Source organism: Pinus tabuliformis, chromosome 3_2, assembly GCF_031772625.1.
Source record: "Pinus tabuliformis cultivar Carrire ecotype Pingquan chromosome 3_2, CPIR1, whole genome shotgun sequence".
NCBI classification, from domain to species: Eukaryota; Viridiplantae; Streptophyta; class Pinopsida; order Pinales; family Pinaceae; genus Pinus; species Pinus tabuliformis.
The window spans coordinates 581101949-581122372 of record NC_142302.1 but is presented as its reverse complement, the minus strand read 5'-3'; positions in this window follow the sequence as shown (position 1 = coordinate 581122372).

The window sequence follows — 20424 nt, the reverse complement described above, 5'->3', positions numbered from 1 at the left end:
AGTGATGGAACCTTCACAGGTCCAAACACATCACTGTGCACACGCTGTAATATCTGTTTCACCCTCTTACTACTAGAGGGGAAACTCACCCGATTCTGCTTCCCATATACACAATTTTCACAAAAATCAAAATCCAGAGAGCTATTACTCATACCTTTACCATGAATTATTCGAAAGCCCTTCTCTCCAATATGTCTAAGCCTTTGATGCCATAGCATGGTCTTCTCTCTAGAGACCACTAGATTTTCTACTCCACTTTTAGGAACTAGAGAACTATTGCACCCATCAATAACAATACTACCTTGCAGCTTGTACAAAGTTCCAATCCGAACTCCCCGCATCAATATCAGTGCTCTCTGAACCATCTTGCAGGTATCCTTCTCGAACATTGTTTTTACACCTGCATCATCCAACTTGCTTACAAAAATCAGATTTCTGGCCAATGCAGGAATATGCAAAACACCTAGAAGCATTCTAACCCTTCCACCTTGCAACTTCAACTTTACTTTTCCACGACCAACGATTCTAGCCTTCCTGTCATCCCCCAAGAAGACATCACCACTATCGTATTTCTCCTACTCGCAAAACTATTCTCTATGGGGAGTGAAGTGAAAGGATGCACCTGAGTCAATCAACCATGCCTCATGATCTACATGTGTACTTGAAGAAGCCAAGTAAACATCCCCACCTTCATCAGAGGTGGTTTTCGCCTCTACAGAAGGAGCATCATTACATCCCTTTCCTTTATTAGGAGCTTTAGATTTACAGTCCCTTTTGAAGTGTCCTTCCTTTCCGCATTTCCAGCACACCACCTTTACAGGTTTTCTTGGAGATTTAGATCTTCCTCTAAATTTAGATCTCCCACTCGATGACTTATTTTTTTTTCTGTTTTGGTACCTTCCTCGTACAGACAAGGCATCACCATTCTGGCTCTCCATATTTTTCCGTCTCATCTCCTCCGTCAGCAAGGATGAGACTATTTCATCAAAATGCAAGGCAGTTGCATTGCTACCTATTGCAATAACCAGACTATCCCACGAATTTGGTAGAGAACACAACAAACTGATGCACTTATCTTCATCTGAAATTTTAATATCAACAGATGCTAACTGACTTACCACAGTGTTAAATGTGTTTAGACGCTCTATCACCAAGTGTCCATCTTTCATTCTCAGGCTATACAAATTTTTCTGCAAGAACAATTTATTCACCAAATACTTAGATTGGTACAAAGTCCCTAACTTGTCCCACAAAACCTTCGTCGTAGCTTCCCCTGATACATTCAGCAATACTGAATCTGAGACACACAATCATATTGTGCTCTTTGCCTTCCAATCCAACTTCTTCCATTCTTTATCGGACACTCCCGTTGGTTTAGTACCTGGATCTACCGCGATCCACTGATCTTTATCCACCAACAGATCCTCCATCTTGAGTTTCCACAACTCAAAACTCTGACCATTAAATTTCTCAATCTCTATCTTTCCACTACTCACCATCTTCTTTCACCACCAGAATCGATCTCGCAGATCTCCCACTGAACAGGGTCTACCACAGGCCCGAGTGAAACCCCTCAGCAACAAAGGCGTCCCCTTGAAGCCAAAACAGCTCTAATACCAAATGTAGGTTTTAACCCCGTACAGAAATTACCTGCATACGAATTCTAAAACACAGAAAATAAATAATGCGAGAGCAGAACACATAAAACACATATACACAGATATTTCCCCTGGATCCAAAAACCGAGACCACCAGCTTGATTTTTCATTATGTTCCTTTCAATGTTACAATACATATTTATACATGTTGAAGCATCCAATACCATGGACTGAAAACCATCGCGTCCAAAAAAAACATGTGCGAAAATCATGCACAAAACCATAGGTGGGTCTGCCCAACCTAACATAGGGTCCAAAACCAAAATTTTCCGGGGCGCTGCCCCGAACCCCATAAAGTGGAGTTACAGGTGCCCTTCAAACCCCCTGTTAACTACGTGGAAAGAATATAACGCAACCTAACATTGAGGAGAAATAAATGCCACTTAGGACTTGTATTTTTACCCCTACAAAACATCTCAACAATTTGGGTTAATGGACAAATTTATGAATTGGATAATACAATAATGATTTCTTTTATTATCACATCCAATGAACTATTGTGAATGGATCTAAACTCTTTGAAATGTAATGATTTATATTTAGCTCATGATATTTACTTTATGAAATTAGAATAGTTTTTCCTTCCTTGGATTTTATTTCCTGTAATAGGTTAAGATTTCCATTTCGATCATTTCCATTTCTACAATTAGTTTAAGATTTGATTGCATTCACTCCATTACATTATGATAGTGAAAGGACACATTGTATATTGCACATATAGTTCTGACACCTCTTAAGTTTGTACGAAATCCAGGTTGATAATTAAAGTTGGTAGCCTTGGGAGTTGCAGCATTCTTGTTGCAATACTGAGGCTCATCGAATGGATCTACCAATCTGGAGTCAAAACCTCCTAACTTCTTCAAGTTAGTCGCCATGGGAGTCACCATGGATTTGCAATCCATCATACCAAATCTCTAAATGATTTCTAATACATACTTTCCTTGACCTAGGAATACTTCACCAAGTTTTTGCCATACTTATAATACCAAGTAATAGTGCATCAACCGAAGATATTTCATATCGAACTCAAAAGCCAACTGCTTCTTACACTGATAAGAGGCTCGACACATGTTAGAAACAAGTCATCAACATACAATAATAATATCACAAATTCATTCTTCATAACCTTAAAGTAAAGGTTTGGATCGACTTCGCTCTTGGTAAATCCCAGTCTGCTCAGGTAGTTGTCATTACCAGCATACCAAGCTCTTGGGGCTTGTTTGAGTCCATAAAAGGCCGCCTTCAATCTGTAAACATGAAATTCTTTTCCATACACCTCAAAGCCTTGAGGTTGCCCTATGTACACTTCTTCCTCAATCACACCATTGAGGAAAGTAGTTTTTACATCCATCTGGTCCAAGTTCCATCCCAACGAAGCAGCAAGAGAAATGATGGATCTGATGGAGATGTACCTGAAAATTGGAGAAAAGGTCGCATCATAGTCTTATCCCTCTTTCTGGGAGAACCCTCTAGCCACGAACTATTCCTTGTATTTGTCAATACTACCATCTTTAGTGCGCTTTATCTTGTATATCCACTTGGAAGTTACCAATGGCATCCCTTCAATCCTTGGCACAATCTCCCATACATCAATTTTCATGATCAATTGGTAATATTCATTCATCAATCCCTTCCACACCTGCTGGCTAGTTTATTCTTCATATGTGGAAGGTTCTTCATCAATGAGTCTTGTCATGAGAGATGCATAGCTAGAAAACCTCTTAGGTTTCTTCACTTCTCTAGGTGTGCAATCAAGAGTTGCATGTCCTTCTGCCTCTTCCAATGTAGATCTTCAGGCCGTTTTGGCCTACTAGTACATTTTGTATAAATTGAAAGTTCCTCCCTTGAGGCCTCTTACTTTAATTCATCCAAGGAATCTATGAAGAATTCCTTAAAGTTCTAATATGCCACTTTCTTATCGAGGGTGACATCTCGGCTGACCTCAATTCATCATTGCTATCGAATGTATACTCTGTAAGTCTTTGATGATTCATTATATCCACAAATATGCATTTCTTTCTTGAAGGCTCAAGATTGTTCCTCTTATCCTTAGGAACATGAATATATACAGGATAAACAAAGATTCTCATGTGCCCAACCTCTGTCTTCCTTTCAGAGAAAGCTTCTTCTTGATTCATACCTTCCAAAACTCTATGAGGACTTTTCTTTTGAATGTACACCATTTTTTGTGATGCCTCTCCCCATAAGAACAACAACAAGTCCAAATCATGCATCATGGTCTTGAAAAAAAATTCAATGGACCTGTTCTTTCGTTCTACTACATCATCTGTTGTGGATTAAAAGGAACAATTAGCTCCCTCTTAATCACAACCTACTTGCAGAAAGAAACAAGCTTCTTCAAGGTGTATTCTCCTCCATTGTCAGATCTCAGAATCTTGATTATCCTACCTTTCAAGTTTTCCACTTCATCTTTGAATTCTTGAAACTTTTTGAATACCTCATCCTTAGTCTTCAAGAGATATATCCATGTCTTATGGGAGAAGTCATCAATAAATATCACATAGTACAATGAACCACCAAGCGATTTTATAGACATCAAACCACATACATTAGAATGAATCAGTTCCAAAGCTTCCTTATATCTATTATCACTGTTTGGAAATGGTTTCTTGATTTTATTCCCAAGAGCACAACCTTTGCATACACCATCGTTCTTTATTTGTAGTACAAGAACCCCTAACACTATTTGACTCAACTCAGGCAATTCTCTGAAATGAAGATGTCTATACCTTTTGATCTGTACACTGTCGTGGATATTCTAGTGGACAGTTCATCATAACAGATCTAATTATATTATATTAAAAATATGAGGTTCTACACAATTATAGTTTTATTTAATTTCCAGATTTGTAAAATTAATTGTAATTAGTGCATGCATGTGAAAGTAAATCAAGAAGAAAAATAGAGAATGACAAAATAATATCACACACACATAATACACAAGATATGCTCTCTTGGAAACCCTTTCGGGAGAAGACACAGCTGGAAGGTGAGGTCGCTTCACTCTCTTTCTCTGTTTAGAAATATGGCTGCAAATATAAAGAAGTAATGCATGTGGCATGTGGGCTGCTATAGTGAACAGATCATCTCTGTGTGTTATACCTCCTATCTCTCCGAGCTATATTTTCTCAGCTATGGAACAAAATGCTCTCCAAAGAATGGAATGTCTCTTCCTCCTAATGGTTCAATTATAACACAGCCCGATAGCCTACTAGTGATTAATTTTGACTACATCAACTCTTAGCTAGAGTTACAAAATAGACTCTTATAGAGTATTTTACATCATAAACACGTGGCTAGCCCCTTTTCCATGAATAATGGGGGTTGACGCGGCATCCTCCCAAACTATAGGTGTGAAAACATGAAAGTAAACTTCATAACTTTTGCGTACGGACTCTAATTGACGTGATTCTTGAGTCATTGGAAATCACTCTGTGTGTAGAATAGCATGAAAAGGTGTTCCATTAAGGAGAAAACTTTCACCCCTAAAAAATGTCGTTTGAAACCTTAAAATTCTCTTAGAAAGTTTTAGGCCTCGTTTTTCCAAAATGGGTCCCGCCAGTAAAAACAGTCCCGTGAGTTGATTCTTCCAAATTTTCCACTCCAAATGCATCAAGATGGATGAAAAACAATATAATGATCCAATTTGGATTACACCTCTCCATTTTGGGAGGATTTTGGTCCCCAAAATCTTTTACTAAATCAGGTGAGGAAATTTTTCCTCCACCTTCTCTCTGGTGTACCATTTAGCTTTGCTTGGAAGTTGTCACTTCAACCCAATCTTCCAAAGGTCTTGTTGCCCTTGTCTTTTAGTTCTGGACCTCTCCTGCAAAAATGTGTCTTCTGTCAACTCTGCCTGAGCGTCTTGTGCCAAATCCTCTACAAAAGATGGGACATGTTCCTCTTCGTGATCTAGCATGGAAGGCTCATAGAGTTTCAAATTATCTACATTTACAACCGAGTAAATGTGCATATATGGTGGTAAACTGAGTCGATAGGAATTATCACCCACCTTTTCTAGTATCTCAAAGGGACCATACCTTAGAGCCTTGATTTTCTTACCAGGCCCCTGCAGCCTCTCCTTGTTCAACTGTAGCCATACTCTGTCTCCCACCTTGAATGATTTCTCTATTCTGTGTTGATCATGCCTGGTCTTATACTTCACCTACAACTTCTGTAGTGTTTCCTGTACCTGTAGATGGATCTGCCTGATCTTCTCTATAATTTTTTCAGCCCTCAAAGCATCTCCTGTAAGGTCTTCCTTCACTCCTCTTTGCTGCCCATTTGAAATATCCAAAGGTGAAGGTGGAAAATATCACAAACAAGTTTCAAATGGGTACTTTCCTATAGAAGTGTGGACTACTCTGTTATAAGATTGTTGTATATATACAAATTTTCATCCCGGGTCTTCATATGCTTCTGGTTGTAACCCCTCAGAAGTTACACCAAATTCCTATTGACTACTTATGTTTGTACATTTGTCTATGCATGGAATGTTGTAGATCTCTTCAACTTCGTGTCCATCATCTCCCACAATGTAGTCCAAAATCCACTAAGAAATCTTGTATCCCTATCTGAAATGTTGCTCTTGGTATCCCAAAGTGTACCTAGACCTGTCCAAAGAACAATTTTGTCACTTCTCATCCACTAATGGTCTTTTTACATGGCATCAGAACACACATCTTGCTGAAAATGTCAACTACCACGAACAAGTAGTCATGTCCCTTCCTGGTTGTCAGTAAACCTCTCACAAAGTCCACGAAAATTCTTTCCCAAGGATGAGTAGGTACAATTAAGGGATGATATAGACCATGTTTCATGTTGCTAGGCTTGCTCATACAACAAAGCGTGCATCCTCTTATGAACCTAGCTATCTGTCATTGCTTCTTGGGCCAGTACACATACCTCTGCAAGTTAGCCACAGTCTTCCCTACACCAAAGTGACCTGCAACCTTGGAGGTGTGAGCTTCTCTAATCAACTGCAAACGCTCACCTTTAGGAACACATAGCTTATCCAACTTGTAGAGTAACCCATCCTGGAGATGGTGGTCAATGGTGTTGTCATCATCGTGCACATGACTCTGACTCTGCAACTGTTGATACACCTCCATGAAGTCTTCATCTTTTGTATATGCCTCTATGTATGCATCATGGGTGAATGGCTCCATGTGCATAAGAGTCCCCAAAGTTGTAATCTTTGATGTGGGTGGCCTTGAAAACATATCAACCAACTTTTTTGTGTTGCCCTTCTTATACTTGATCACCAAATGAAACTGTTGTAAAAACTCCATCCACTTGTAGTGCCTCGTCTATTGTAGCTTATTCTAGGCTTGCAGGTACTGTAACGGTTGGTGATCTCTTTGGATTATTGTCTCCTTTCCCATCAGATAGTGCCTCCACTTCTTCACAGCTTGCACTATGGCATAGAACTCCTTATCATAGGTAGGGTAGTTAATAATTGACCCATGAAATACTTCAGAATGGTAGCAAATGATTCTTTCCTCCTTGCATCAAGACAACTTCCATAGCATATCCACTCGCATGACTCTCCACTTCAAAGGTTCGTTGCAAGTTTGGTAATGCTAGAACTGATGCTTCACCGATCTTCTTCTTTCACTCATCGAAAGCCTTTTTTGCATTTTTCCCCACTGGAAACTCTTATCACTTGTTGTTATGGCATGGAGCGGTGTTGCTACCATTGAAAATGAAGCTATAAATTTCCTCAGGTATTGTGATTCCCCAATGAAACTCCTAACCTCAATAGCAATAGTAGGCACCAGCCATTTCATGATGGCCTCCATATTGGAAGGGTCTATCTTCAATTCTCCTCCACCAATCATGTTAATTTTAGGTATGTTCTATGCTTAGAGCAATTTATTTCAATTTTCACAGTTAGCTCAATTTATTTTCTAGATTAGCAATCACATTAGCATTAAAGTAAACTGCAGAAGAACATAAAAATAAATCGCAGAAGAAAATCCAAGACAAGAGGACACAAGATGTGGCGCTAGCCAGGGACAAACCCCAATGTGGGGACACCCTTGATCAATTCTTTTTATGTGTTCGTCAATAGTTCAATAGAGAGAGATAGAGAGAGAGATAGTACATTTACAGCAGAAGTCAACACTTTGACTTATCTAGATAAGAGCATAGATCATCTCTAAGAAGATGATACATGAGATCCGTTGAAGACATGTTGCTTCAACTGATTCTCCAAGGTGACTCTTTCACCTATCATTGTGTTGCATCTCGTCATCATGTTGCACCTCACCGTGTTGCACCATGTTGTACCCATCATCACAATGTTGGACCTAATAACCATGCTGTACACATCATATTGTTGCACCTTATGCTGCATTGTTGTCCCATGTGCCATTGTTGTACCATGTTGCCACAGCTGTCCCATGTGCCATTGTTGTACCATGCAACCACAGTTGTCCCATGTTCCATAGTTGCATCATGTTGCCACACTGTTGTCCCATGTGGTATGTTGAACCATGTTGACATACAACATGTCTCATGTGCTTACAGCACCATGCTTGCCATGTTGTCCATTCTTGTCATGTTTTCCATGCTATCGATGCTTGTTGTTGTCCCATGTTTTCCTTAGCATTCCTTTGTTGTCCCATTTACTATACAAATTTCCCTTGCCACTGCTACCTAGATATATTGTTGTAGTTGTTGTCCCTAACAATCATTTTATACCTTGATGTTGTCCCCTTATCCTTGCCATACCTTTCTTTTGTCCCATGTGTCTTAGCAGCACCATGTAGCCCAATTGTCCCATTTACTAGCATTGTTATCCTAGGCATGTTTGAGGCCTAAAACACTCCATGATATCCCTGTTTTCGGGTGGTTAGGATTGCAGCCTACCACAGTCCCATGTTGTCACCTGCTGCCCACCTTTTCGCTGCCCCGAACAACCCTTCTTTAACTTGGGCTACCCTCGGCCTCCTTTTAGCAGCTCGGTGCCTTGTTTTAGGCCTTAAAAGAGTCCTCCCTTTCAGCTGCATTAGGCCTGCAGCTAGGGCACCATTGGTATGTTTAGGATAGTGTCTATCTTCATCTTAATAGCGGCTAGGATACCCTTGAGATAGCATAGGTTAGGGTTGCCTTCTTAGACTACGTTAGGGTTGCCTTTAGGACAGCTATTAGGGCTGCCTTAGAACTGTGTTAGGGCTCCCTTTAGGATAGCGTTTAGGGCTGCCTTAGGACAATGTTTAGTGCTACCTTTAGGTCAATGCATAGAACCTTTCCATCGATTTGTTGGCCTGCCTTCTTTGCTGCAGCTAGGGTAACCTCTTTTCTTCCAACGTCTAGGGATTTCACTCCTAGATTTCTCTTCCACTAAAACCAAAGACAGGTGGAGAGAAATCAAGATAGAAGTGTGTGTGAAATGACTCTCAAGTCATCTCCTTTTGTACTAAAACGTTGAGCACATGTGGGATTTATTTGGTTGCTGGACAACCTTGACGAATTGTCCCATAACACAAATACATTCATAACTCCATGAATACTTATCGGAATCGGATTATCTTTAGATCAATCCTACACCTCTCAATGAGAGGGATCCAAAAAAAAATATCATCTGCCATAAATAAGATAACCCACATGGAGTTTGGCCCTAGTTTCCAATTTTAACACTCCCTCTCAACTAGGGAGAACTCCATCCGCTGATCCATCTATCCAACTGTACTATCTCTGGCATCAGTGTCCTGCACTGCTTTTCTATGCTCTACTCTACTCTGCTCTATTGAGCTCTGCTCTGTTGCACCATGAAGAAGAAGAATTGATCGAGAATGGCTCATACCATTCTCTACTAACTCAAAGTCAGCTCCATATGAAGAGAGTGTGTCATAGCACTCTTACTGACCCGAAGTCAGTTTCCTTGATCCCAGATCAATATCACAAGAGAGTCTCAAACCACTCATATTGATCCTTGATCAGTTTCATTGATCCCATATCAATGGAGGTCATCCTAGCATAGGGAGTAAAGTAGATACAATGATGCGTTCATCAATAGTATTACTATGGTCCCCAACCCCATTTCCATTCTCATTGGCCAGATGAGAGGTACTTCCCACGAGTCCCAGACTGCATGGGTAGGATGTCTCGACAGGAGAACCACTCATCCTATCCTAAGTCGTCGTGGGGTATCATAGGGGAACGCTGAGTCATTCACCCTATACACAGCACACTATTAGGGGAGGGTGAGTCGCCCTATGGTTGCTTGTTGCTCCAATAAGTACCCCAAGCCCCCTGGAGCTCCCAGAGCTCAATGCATGCAACATGCAGGACCCTCATAAGAAGGTCCCTCAATGACTCCAAGTCATTTAGGAAAGTCACAAATTTGACCTTTCCTCGGGGCTTTGAAAGAATGTCTACAATCGGTACATCAGTCTCAATGCGATAGAGCCTCCTCGCTCATCGACGTACCATATCCCAGATAAGGTAATATCTGATGTCTATATACTGGAGCAATCATAGAATACGAGATTCCTCAACAATCGAATCCCCCCTTGGTTGACACAGAAGATCACGGTGGTATCCATCATGTGTACAAATAGCTCACTGAGGAGCTTCCACAACCAGGCAGCTTCACACGAGATCATACTCGTAGCTATGTATTTGGTCTCAGCAATGCTCAAAGCAACCGTCTTATGCTTCCTACTCATCCAAGATATCGAGTAGAACCCAAAGAGAACCAGCACCCAAAAGTGTTCTTGTGATCCTCCACACTGCCTGCCCAGTCAGCAGTCGAATAATCATGCAGCTTCACATTTTTGGAAGTGTATCTCAATCCATGAGAGATTGTGCCCTGGAGATATCTCGGAAAATTATTGGCACCAATTTGGTGAGGCGCAACCAAATATGAGCCCAACATGCTAACTGCAAAACATATATCCATATGGAAATGCAAATGAGTTTATGAAACTTAGAGGCATTTCCCAAATCTAGTCCGGCATCACTACCACATAACTTCTGAAAGTTAAGCTCCATCGAGGTAGTCAGGGGCTTGCAGTTCACCATTCCCAATCTGAAATCCAACTCCCTCTTACTTTTGCAAATGAGAGGGTTTTCACCTGTCATAAAGAGGTCGTCCTCAGAAGGTGCTGGCATGAGAGGTCTATCATCCACAACCTTCAAGCAATGGTTTGGATAGGGCTTCACTCCTAGTGAATCTCAGCTTCATCAGACAACTATCAATCCTCACATACTAAGCCCAGGGATTTTTACTTCAAGCCATAAAGGGCTTTCTTCCACCTACATACATGAGATTCTCGATCATGAATCTCAAACCCCTCAGGTTGTTCCAAACCTGTGGACCTGCTACATGAGGGGAATGGTACCCTTGTAAGATTTTCCTTCGGTACATCTCAGACATGTACCTTCATGATCTTCTTGGATTCAGGCATCCCTGTTATTATCTAACTCACATCAGGTAGGGTCCCATAACAAGTAGACCTTTGGTGCTATAGATGAGATGTGACAATTGACATGGTCCCCAATGGACCTCATGCAACTTGATACAACCCTGAACTCAAAAGCATCTTTGAAAATTCTATTTTCAAACACGTACCTTTCCATCGATGAATGCCACCCTGAAACCTTTGACTTCCATCGCCGAAATGGACACCAGGTTCTTCTTGTGATCAAGTACATAAAAGAGATTCTCATAAAGGAATCAAGTTACCCTCATTCAATTGAGGGGTAACATTCCCTACACCCTTTCCCCAGTAGGTGGCATCGGCTCCAAGTATAATCCCACAATTGTTTCCATCTCTACTAAATTAGAGAGATCACCCTTCTATATGTGAAGTGCCTTGAAGCACTACAATCAATAAGCCAGATTCCCACAGAATCTAAAGGAGAGGGCCAATACAAGATAACGCTTTTTTATCTTATCAGAAACAACATTTGATTCTTCATATCTGGGGTTCCTTGCTTTCTTGAAGAGTTGGTTGTTTCCTTGATGACCTGCATTAACTGTCATTCCTCTAATCATTGAATATGTCCTTGGAATCATTGTTATTATCATCAAGTGATGTGTCCCTACCACTTAGACACTTCTTCGCATAATGGCCGACTTATTATAACCAAGGCATCTATCTTTCCTTCCACCCTTATATCCGAAATTTCCAATAAAGTGATCTTATAGGTAGGTCATGAGAAGCTTCCGCTATGCCATTCTGATAGTATTCTCTGCTTTGATTTCACCATTGGTGAATCTGAAGAGGGATGAGGAATCGACTAATCCTTTTTTCCTTTCCCAACTATCTTCGATGATTGCTCTTTCACTCTTGCTTGGGCTTTGTCTTCACCTCAGCTCTGATACCATGTTAATTTTAGGTATGTTCTATGCTTAGAGCAATTTATTTAAATTTTCGCAGTTAGCTCAATAGCTTTTCTAGATTAGCAATCACATCAGCATTAAAGTAAACTGCAAATAGAACATAAACATAAATTGCAATAGACAAGCCAAGACAAGAGGACACAAGATGTGGCGCTAGCCAAGGAAAAACCCTAACGTGGGGAAACCCTTAATCAATTATTCTTATATGTTCTTCAATAGTTCAGCAGAGAGAGAGATAGTACATTTACAACAGAAGTCAACACTTTGACTTATCTAGATAAGAGCATAGATCATCTCTAAGAAGATGATACATGAGATCCGTTGAAGACATGTTGATTCAATTGATTCTCCAAGGTGACTCCTTTACCTATCATTGTGTTGCATCTCGTCATCATATTGCACCTCACCATGTTGCACCATGTTGCACCCATCATCACAATGCTGGACCTCATGACCATGTTGTACACATCATACTACCGCACCTTATGATGCATTGTTGTCCCATGTGCCATTGTTGTACCATGCTACCACAGTTGTCCCATGTGCCATAGTTGCATCATGTTGCCACACTGTTTTCCCATGTGGTATGTTGAATCATGTTGATATACAACATGTCTCATGTGCTTGCAGCACCATTCTTGCCATGTTTGCCATGCTTGCCATGTTGTCCATGCTTGTTGTTGTCCCATGTTTGCCTTAGCATTCCTTCGCTGTCCCATTTACTATGTAGTTGTCCCTTGGCACTGCTGCCGAGATATATTGATGTAGTTGTTGTCCCTAACAGTCATGCTATACTTTGTTGTTGTCCCCTTAGCCTTGCCATACCATTGTCCCATGTGTCTTAGCAGCACCATGTAGCCCAGCTGTCTCATTTACTAACACTATTGTCCTAGGCATGTTTGAGCCCTCAAACTCTCCATGTTGTCCTTGTTTTGAGGTGGTTAGGACTATGGCCTACCACAGTCCCACGCTTTCACCTACAATCCACCTTTTCGCTGCCCCAAACAACCCTTCTTCAACTCAGCCTACCCTCGGCCTCCGTTTAGCAGCTCGGTGCCTTGTTTTAGGCCTTAAAACAATCCTCCCTTTCAGCTAGGCCTGCGTCTAAGGCACCATATGCCTATGACTAGGGCACCATTGGTATGTTTAGGACATTTTCTATCTTCATCCTAACAGCAGCTAGGATACCCTTGATATAGCATAGGTTAGGGTTGGTTTAGTATAGTGTTAGGGTTGCCTTCTTGGACTGCGTTAGGGCCGCCTTGAGGACAATGTTTAGGGCTGCCTTAGGACTGCATTAGGGCTGCCTTTAGGACTACATTTAGGGTTGCCTTGGGACTGCGTTAGGGTTGCCTTTAGGACAGCGTTTAGGGCTACCTTAGGACTGCGTTTAGAGTTGTGTTTAGGTCAACGAATCGAACCCTTCCATCGCTTTGCTAGCCTGCCTTCTTTGCTCTGGCTAGGGCAGCCTCTTTTCCTCCAACGTCTAGGGCTTCCACTCCTAGATTTCTCTTCCACTAAAACCCAAGACAAGTGGAGAGAAATCAAGATAGAAGTGTGTGTGAAATGACTCTCAAGTCATCTCCTTTTATACTAAAACGTTGAGCACATGTGGGGTTTATTTGGTTGCTGGTCGACCTTGACGAATTGTCCCATAACACAAATAAATTCATAACTCCATGAATACTTATCGGAATCAGATGATCTTTAGATCAATCCTACTCCTCTCGATGAGAGGGATCCAAGAAAAATATCAGCTGCCATAAATAAGATGACCCACATGGAATTTGGCCCTAATTGCCAATTTTAACAAATCACATATCCCAAATACACCAAGGATTGTCGTGCAAACTCACACTTCTTGAGATCTTATAGAAGTTGGTGCTTCTTCAATGTTTCTAGCACCTGCGTCAAATGTGAAATATGATCCTCCTAGGTAGCACTATATACCAGTATATAATCCAAATAGACAAAATAACAAATGAATCTATAAAATGGAACAGTACATCATTCATTAATCTCATAAATGTAGTTGGTGCATTACATAGGCCAAATGGCATAACTAACCACTCATAAAAACCTTGCCTGGTTTTGAAGACAATGTTCCATGTATCTTCTTCTTTGACTCGAACTTGGTGATATCGAGACTTCAAGTCTAGCTGGGTGAAATATTTTTCTTGTTGCAACTAATCTAGCAGATCGTCTATCCTGGGAAGGGGGTATCTGTTCTTGAGTGTGATTTTATTCAATGCCCTGTAATTTATAGACATCTGCCAAGTCTCATCCTTCTTTGGCACAATGATGATGGGTGATCCACATGGTGATGTACTCAGTCAAATAACACCCTGTTCCAGTAGCTGCAACCATTGTTTCTTCACCTCACTTTCTTCTATAACAGATTACTTGTACAACCCAATATTTGGTAATGGAGAGTCTGGCAATAGATGGATCTCGTGCTCCACTTCTCTCTTGGGGGTAACCCTTTAGGCTCTTGGAACACATCCTTGTATGCATGTAAAAACTCCTCCAATTGTTGTTTTTGTTTCTTAGTACACCCCTCTAGGGATGCCTTACATAGACTAATTGACTCCTCTATAGACTTACTTTCTCTTAAAAGCAATAAAACATACTTCTTGATGGAACTGATCAATTTTTTTTGCTTGGTTGGCACTTACCAGTGAAATTTTCGACTTGCCTTTGTGCGTGTTGATGATGAATGATTTTCCATCCTTGATGAGTCGATACTAATTAGCTCTCCTCATGAATATTGCATGACGCATGTACATGTATGGACTCCCAAACACGACTCCACACACATCAAGGGGAACCACATCCAGATCTACTTCATCAATAAAATCAACACTGATATCAAATCTAATTTTACATTGTTTTGTTACCTTCAACTTTGAATCCTTATGTACGCATCCTAGTGGATATCGGTTTGGATGATCACAAACTTCCAGTCACAACTTCTTGACCAGGTCTGCTGCAATGAGATTTGCTTACGATCATGAGTGAAACAAAGCATCAATCTTCATCTTCTTGACCTGTATCTTTACATGGAAGAGTTTAGTCATTTCCTTCTCTTCTTGTTGCTGAAGGCTACTCAGATTCACCTTCTTATGCATTGATGTACAGACGATCTTCTCATCCACATTTGAGCTGCTTTCAATTTGGTTGCTTGAATTAGTGGCCATGAGATTCTTCTTCTCATTATCTTTCTTCTTGTTCTTCGGGCTTAGCTCTAGATGCAACTTCCAACACTTTTCCTTTGTATGGCTATCAATGTTGCAGTGGTTTCTAGGATCTTTACACTGGTGTGTTGTGGCTGCCATATTTTTATCTTTTCCCTTTGTTTTCTTCTTCTTCCCCTCTTTAGAAGCGTCTTGTTGCTCATTTTTCTTCGATCTACTTGATTGCACTCTTTTTAGGCCTATGTTCTCCAGGTATTGTGTATGTATACAAGCTTCGTCCATTGTTTTGGGCTTGAACAACATCACTTGCTCACGCAAATCTCGGTGTAGACCCCCCAAATACTTGAGGAGTACATCTGGGTTCTTTGGAGATATACCCAACATTATAACCATCTTTCTAAATTTTGTGGTGTACTCTTGCACGCTTTGGCCTGGATTTTGCCTGAAGTAATGCCACCGGATCCACTATTCTTCCACGTACCCAATGGGATAAAACTGTGACTTAATGAGGGTTTTGAAATCCTCCCACTTAGTCACTGGAGGTTCTCCCTCCAACCTCAAGGTTTCCGTGTGGCTCTCCCGCCAAGTCAATGCATGGCCCTCCAATTTCAGTCGCGCGAATGAGATCTTCTACCCTCCCTCAATCTGATAGACACTAAAATAAACTTTCAATTTCTACAACCAATGGTTCAACTTCAGAGCGTCAATCTCGTCATGGTACAACATGATATCAATTTTTTCTTCCACTTTAAACAGGGACTGTGATAGATTCACAGCGCTTGTTGGGTTGATCTTTTTCGGACTCTTTCTTCGGTTGGTTCTTTGTTTCTCCTCGATCTTTTGTTCGCCGTTCTGATTTTTCCTTTGCATTAGAACCCTTGTCTTCTCCAAATATCCCCAGCTTGTTGCTCAGGGCAGTCATGAGGAGGTTTACATTGTGGTTTATATCTGCGCCTTGTTGATCGAGCCGTGAAAACCTCACCTCTGTAGGATCACGAGGTTCATTCACATATTCTTCGCCCATGATTTATGATTTTCGGCCTCGCTGATCTAGATCCCTGTAACCTCCAAAAAATACTCAAAGAAACCCGCTCTGATACCAAATGATCCATAAACTTATGTGGATATTCCACTGGACAATTCATCACAACAAATATGATTATATTATATTAAAAAACTGAGATTCTACACTATTACAGTTTTATTTAATTTCCAGATCTGTAAAATTAACTGTAATTAGTGCATGCATGTAAAAGTAAATCAAGAAGAAAAGTAGAGAATGACAGAATAAGCTCACACACACATAATACATAAGATATTCTCTTTGGGAAACCCTTTAGGGAGAAAACCCAACTGGAAGGTGAGGTCACTTCGCTCTCTTTCTCTATCTAGAAATATGGTTGCAGATATAAAGAAGTAATGCATGTGGCCCGTGGGCTGCTACAATGCACAGATCCTATCTATGTGTTGTACCTCCTATCTCTCTTGGATATCTTTGCTCAGTTATGGAACAAAATTCTCTCCAAAGAATGGAATGCTTCTACCTCCTAGTGGCCTAGTTATAAGACATCGCAATAGCCTACTAGTGGTTAATTTTGACTACATCAACTCTTAACTAGAGTTACAAAATAAACTCTTATAAAGTATTTTACATCACAAAAATGTGGCTAGCCCCTTTTCCATGAATAATGGGGGTTGGCATGGCATCCTCCAGAACTATAGGTGTGAAAACAGGAAGGTCAACTTTTGAGTGGCATAACTTTTGCATATGGACTCTGATTGACGCGATTCTTGCACCGTTGGAAAGCTCTCTGTGTGTAGAATAACATGAAAATATGTTCCAATAAGGGGCAAATTTTTACCCCCAAAAAATGTTGTTTGAAGCCTCAAAATTCTCCTGGAAGGTTTCGGACCTCGTTTTTCCAAACTTGGTCCCACCAGTGAAAATGGTCCCATTAGCTAATTCCTCCACTTTTTCCATTCTAAATGCATTGAGGTGGATGACAAACAATATAATGGTCCAATTCATATCACCTTCTATGCCACAACTCACTTGGATTTATCTCATTATGTACTAGTGCTTGATCTAGTTGATTCACAAGTCTACACAACATTCCATCACAAATCCCAATAACCCTAGCATCATATATACTAGAGCCCTTGGACCAAACAAGTACATTGCCATGCACAAAAGCAATTCTATCTCCTTTATCTTCTAAACAAGGAACACATACAAGATTCTTTTTCAAACCTGGTACATAAAGAACGTCTCTGAGATATACATAGTTACCAGATTCTAACTGTATGGGTATCTTTCCAACTCCTTTGACTACATAGTTGTTATTGTCTCCCAGTTCAACCCTTTGAGACAACTTTTCTTTCATGCTTGAAAGATTCTCCACTATCTACTAGCCACATATCATCATCATCTGTAAGGGAACCTACCACATCAGAATAGTAAAAGAAATATTTATCGCCTTTGGGAGTCTTTTGTTTTTCATCTTCAAGATTTGTTGCGGAAGCATGTTGTTTCCCTTTTCTCTTCTTATTATTATCCATATTCAAACAAACTCCCTTGAAATGTCCACATTCCTGACAACCATAACATTGGATCTTTGATAAGTCTTTCTTCTTCTTAGAGGAAAGAGATCCCTTTACCGATTTCTTCTTCTTTCCCTTGTTCTTGAAGCAAGTTGCAAGGGCTTGAACTTCTTCATCTTGACTATCTCTAGTCATCAATCTTACTTCTTCTTGAGCACAAGATGTCCATAGCTGTTCAAATGTAGGAGCTTCCTTCCAACTGCTTATATCTACTACAAAATCATCCCATGATCTAAGAAGACCATCGAGTGTTGTCATCACTAGTTCTTTATTAGGGATGGACTCACCAATTGCTTGAATCTGATCTCTTATTTGAGAAATCATTATGAAGTAAAAAATCATAGTGTCGTCATTAGTCATCCTTGTATTTCAAAGTTCATTTTTCAAGCTCATTGATTGACCAACGTTCTTGATAGTGTAGAGATTCATTAAGGTACTGTACATATTCTTTGAAGTATCAAGTTTTGCAATGTTAGGAACTAAATGATCCCTAATGGAGTCCACTATAATATTCATAGCATTGATGTTGTCTTCCTTGAATTTCGCTTTCCCTACTTCATCAGTTGGTTCGGTAACCTTCCCTATGACGATATCCAAAACCTTGTTCTTGGAAAGAAGAATGTTTATGTTAACTTTCCAAGCTCTAAAGTTTGATGTTCCCTCTAGCTTGTTTTCAGATTTAATAGAGGTAGCCATGTTCATTTTCATAATGCAATTAGGGTTAGCACAATATCTCTAAAATTCTGATAATTACTTTTGATATAGATCTTCTTTTAACTTATTCCAATATATCATTCAGCAATTATACTCTAGAAATTCAACCATAAAGAACAGTGAAATAATAGAGATCACAATACACAAAATAAGACAAGATTTACCGTAGGAAAATCCACCAAGAGAAAAAAAACCCAACAACCTTTTTCAATAGAGAAATTATTCTTATTCAATGAAAAACACACCTAAACCTGTTGAAGGAAAATCACACAGCCATAAAACCATATGCACAACAAATTAACTCACAGAACAATAAACTGGTGAAAAGAGCAGAGAGCCATCATGTGGCCTCTAATGCTTATGTAATTTTCACTTTTTTTTCAAATAATTTAATAATACATTTAAATACATGAGCAAGTGGTCTTAATATAGTGTGTCTCTCTTAGACTCACTTGGTTGAGACAATTTCTCAACTTACACACTAATTTAGGAGAGCTAGTTGGAGAGAATCTCTCATCCAAACTAGAATCCTTGGTTTGAGGAATTCTCATGATTTAATTAATTTAATTTAATATTTGGATTTATTAATTGATTATTAAGAGAGTGAGGCTAACATTCCCCCCCTCAATGATAAATCCAAAACGAACAAGGAACCATCTTCCAAGTTCTCAAGTCGATCCTCAAAAATTATTTGCCTAAAAAACCGCCAAAGTTGGATGCTGGAAAAACTCAAATCTGAAGAGAACATGAATCAGCTGCATGTTTGATTCATCTTTGAATGTTGCTTGAAAACTCCATCATGTGCCAAGCCACAAAAGGATCCAACTGTCCTTTGCTTGAAAACAGCATCTGGTGTCCACTGACACAATTTGATGAACGCACACTGGCAAATCTACTAATGATGATTGCCCATTAGCTGATGACTTTGAAAAACAACTCACTGTTGCTTTTGCTGTGTTTGAAAAAGTGATCATTGCAGCTTTTGTTGTTGATGCCCACTGCTAATTTTGAAGACGCCCACTGGGCACTTCGCTGATGTTGTCAAGATTTTCAATCTGACAACCACTTGTCAATTTCATTGACATTTTCCCCCCTTTGTCAGTTGAAAGGAGAGGCAATCATCTGCGTTTGATATCTGAACTCTCCCCCTTCAGGTGTAGGAGAGTTTCACTATTGTACTCTCCCGTTCAACTGCACAAGAGTACCATTGTCATTTGACTGTTGGCTGCAATATGTATGAGTGAATCCAATTGTAAAACTTGTACAAGCTTCTGGCTGTAAATGACCATTCCCAGGGATCAATCCATGAATAATTTATCTTCAATCTGGCTAACTGTTGTTGGTTGCAGCATTTCTCTAATGAATGATTCTGCTTGCCATAATGGTGACAAGGATGGATATTAAAACACTGATCTTCCAGATGACCGGTTATTTGACAATGAGAACATTTCGGTTTGTCTGCAACTTGAGTTTGCATGCATTTTTGTTTGTCTGCACTTTCAGTTTGTGTGCAATGATGTCTATCTACAACTTGTGAAGAACTTGCTGAGGTGATATGTTCAATTAATCCGGCATTGATGAACTGAATGGGCTTTGAATAATCAGGGATATGTAAGTTGTCGTCATCTTCGACATATCCTAAGCCGTGTCAATTTCGATTACTTTGGATTTCTTCCCATGGCTTGATGATGGGTTTGGAAGAAAGTTGCACTGGAACAACTTCAACACTTGAAGCTGGTTGGATGAATGAGTTCGAATGATCAGCTGTATCTGGAAAATACTTGGAAGCAACACACTTCTCTTGCAACTCAATTCTCTGCAGTTGCAATTCTAGTTGAAGGAACTCAATCGTTTCATGTGCATGTTGAAGATACACTTGAAT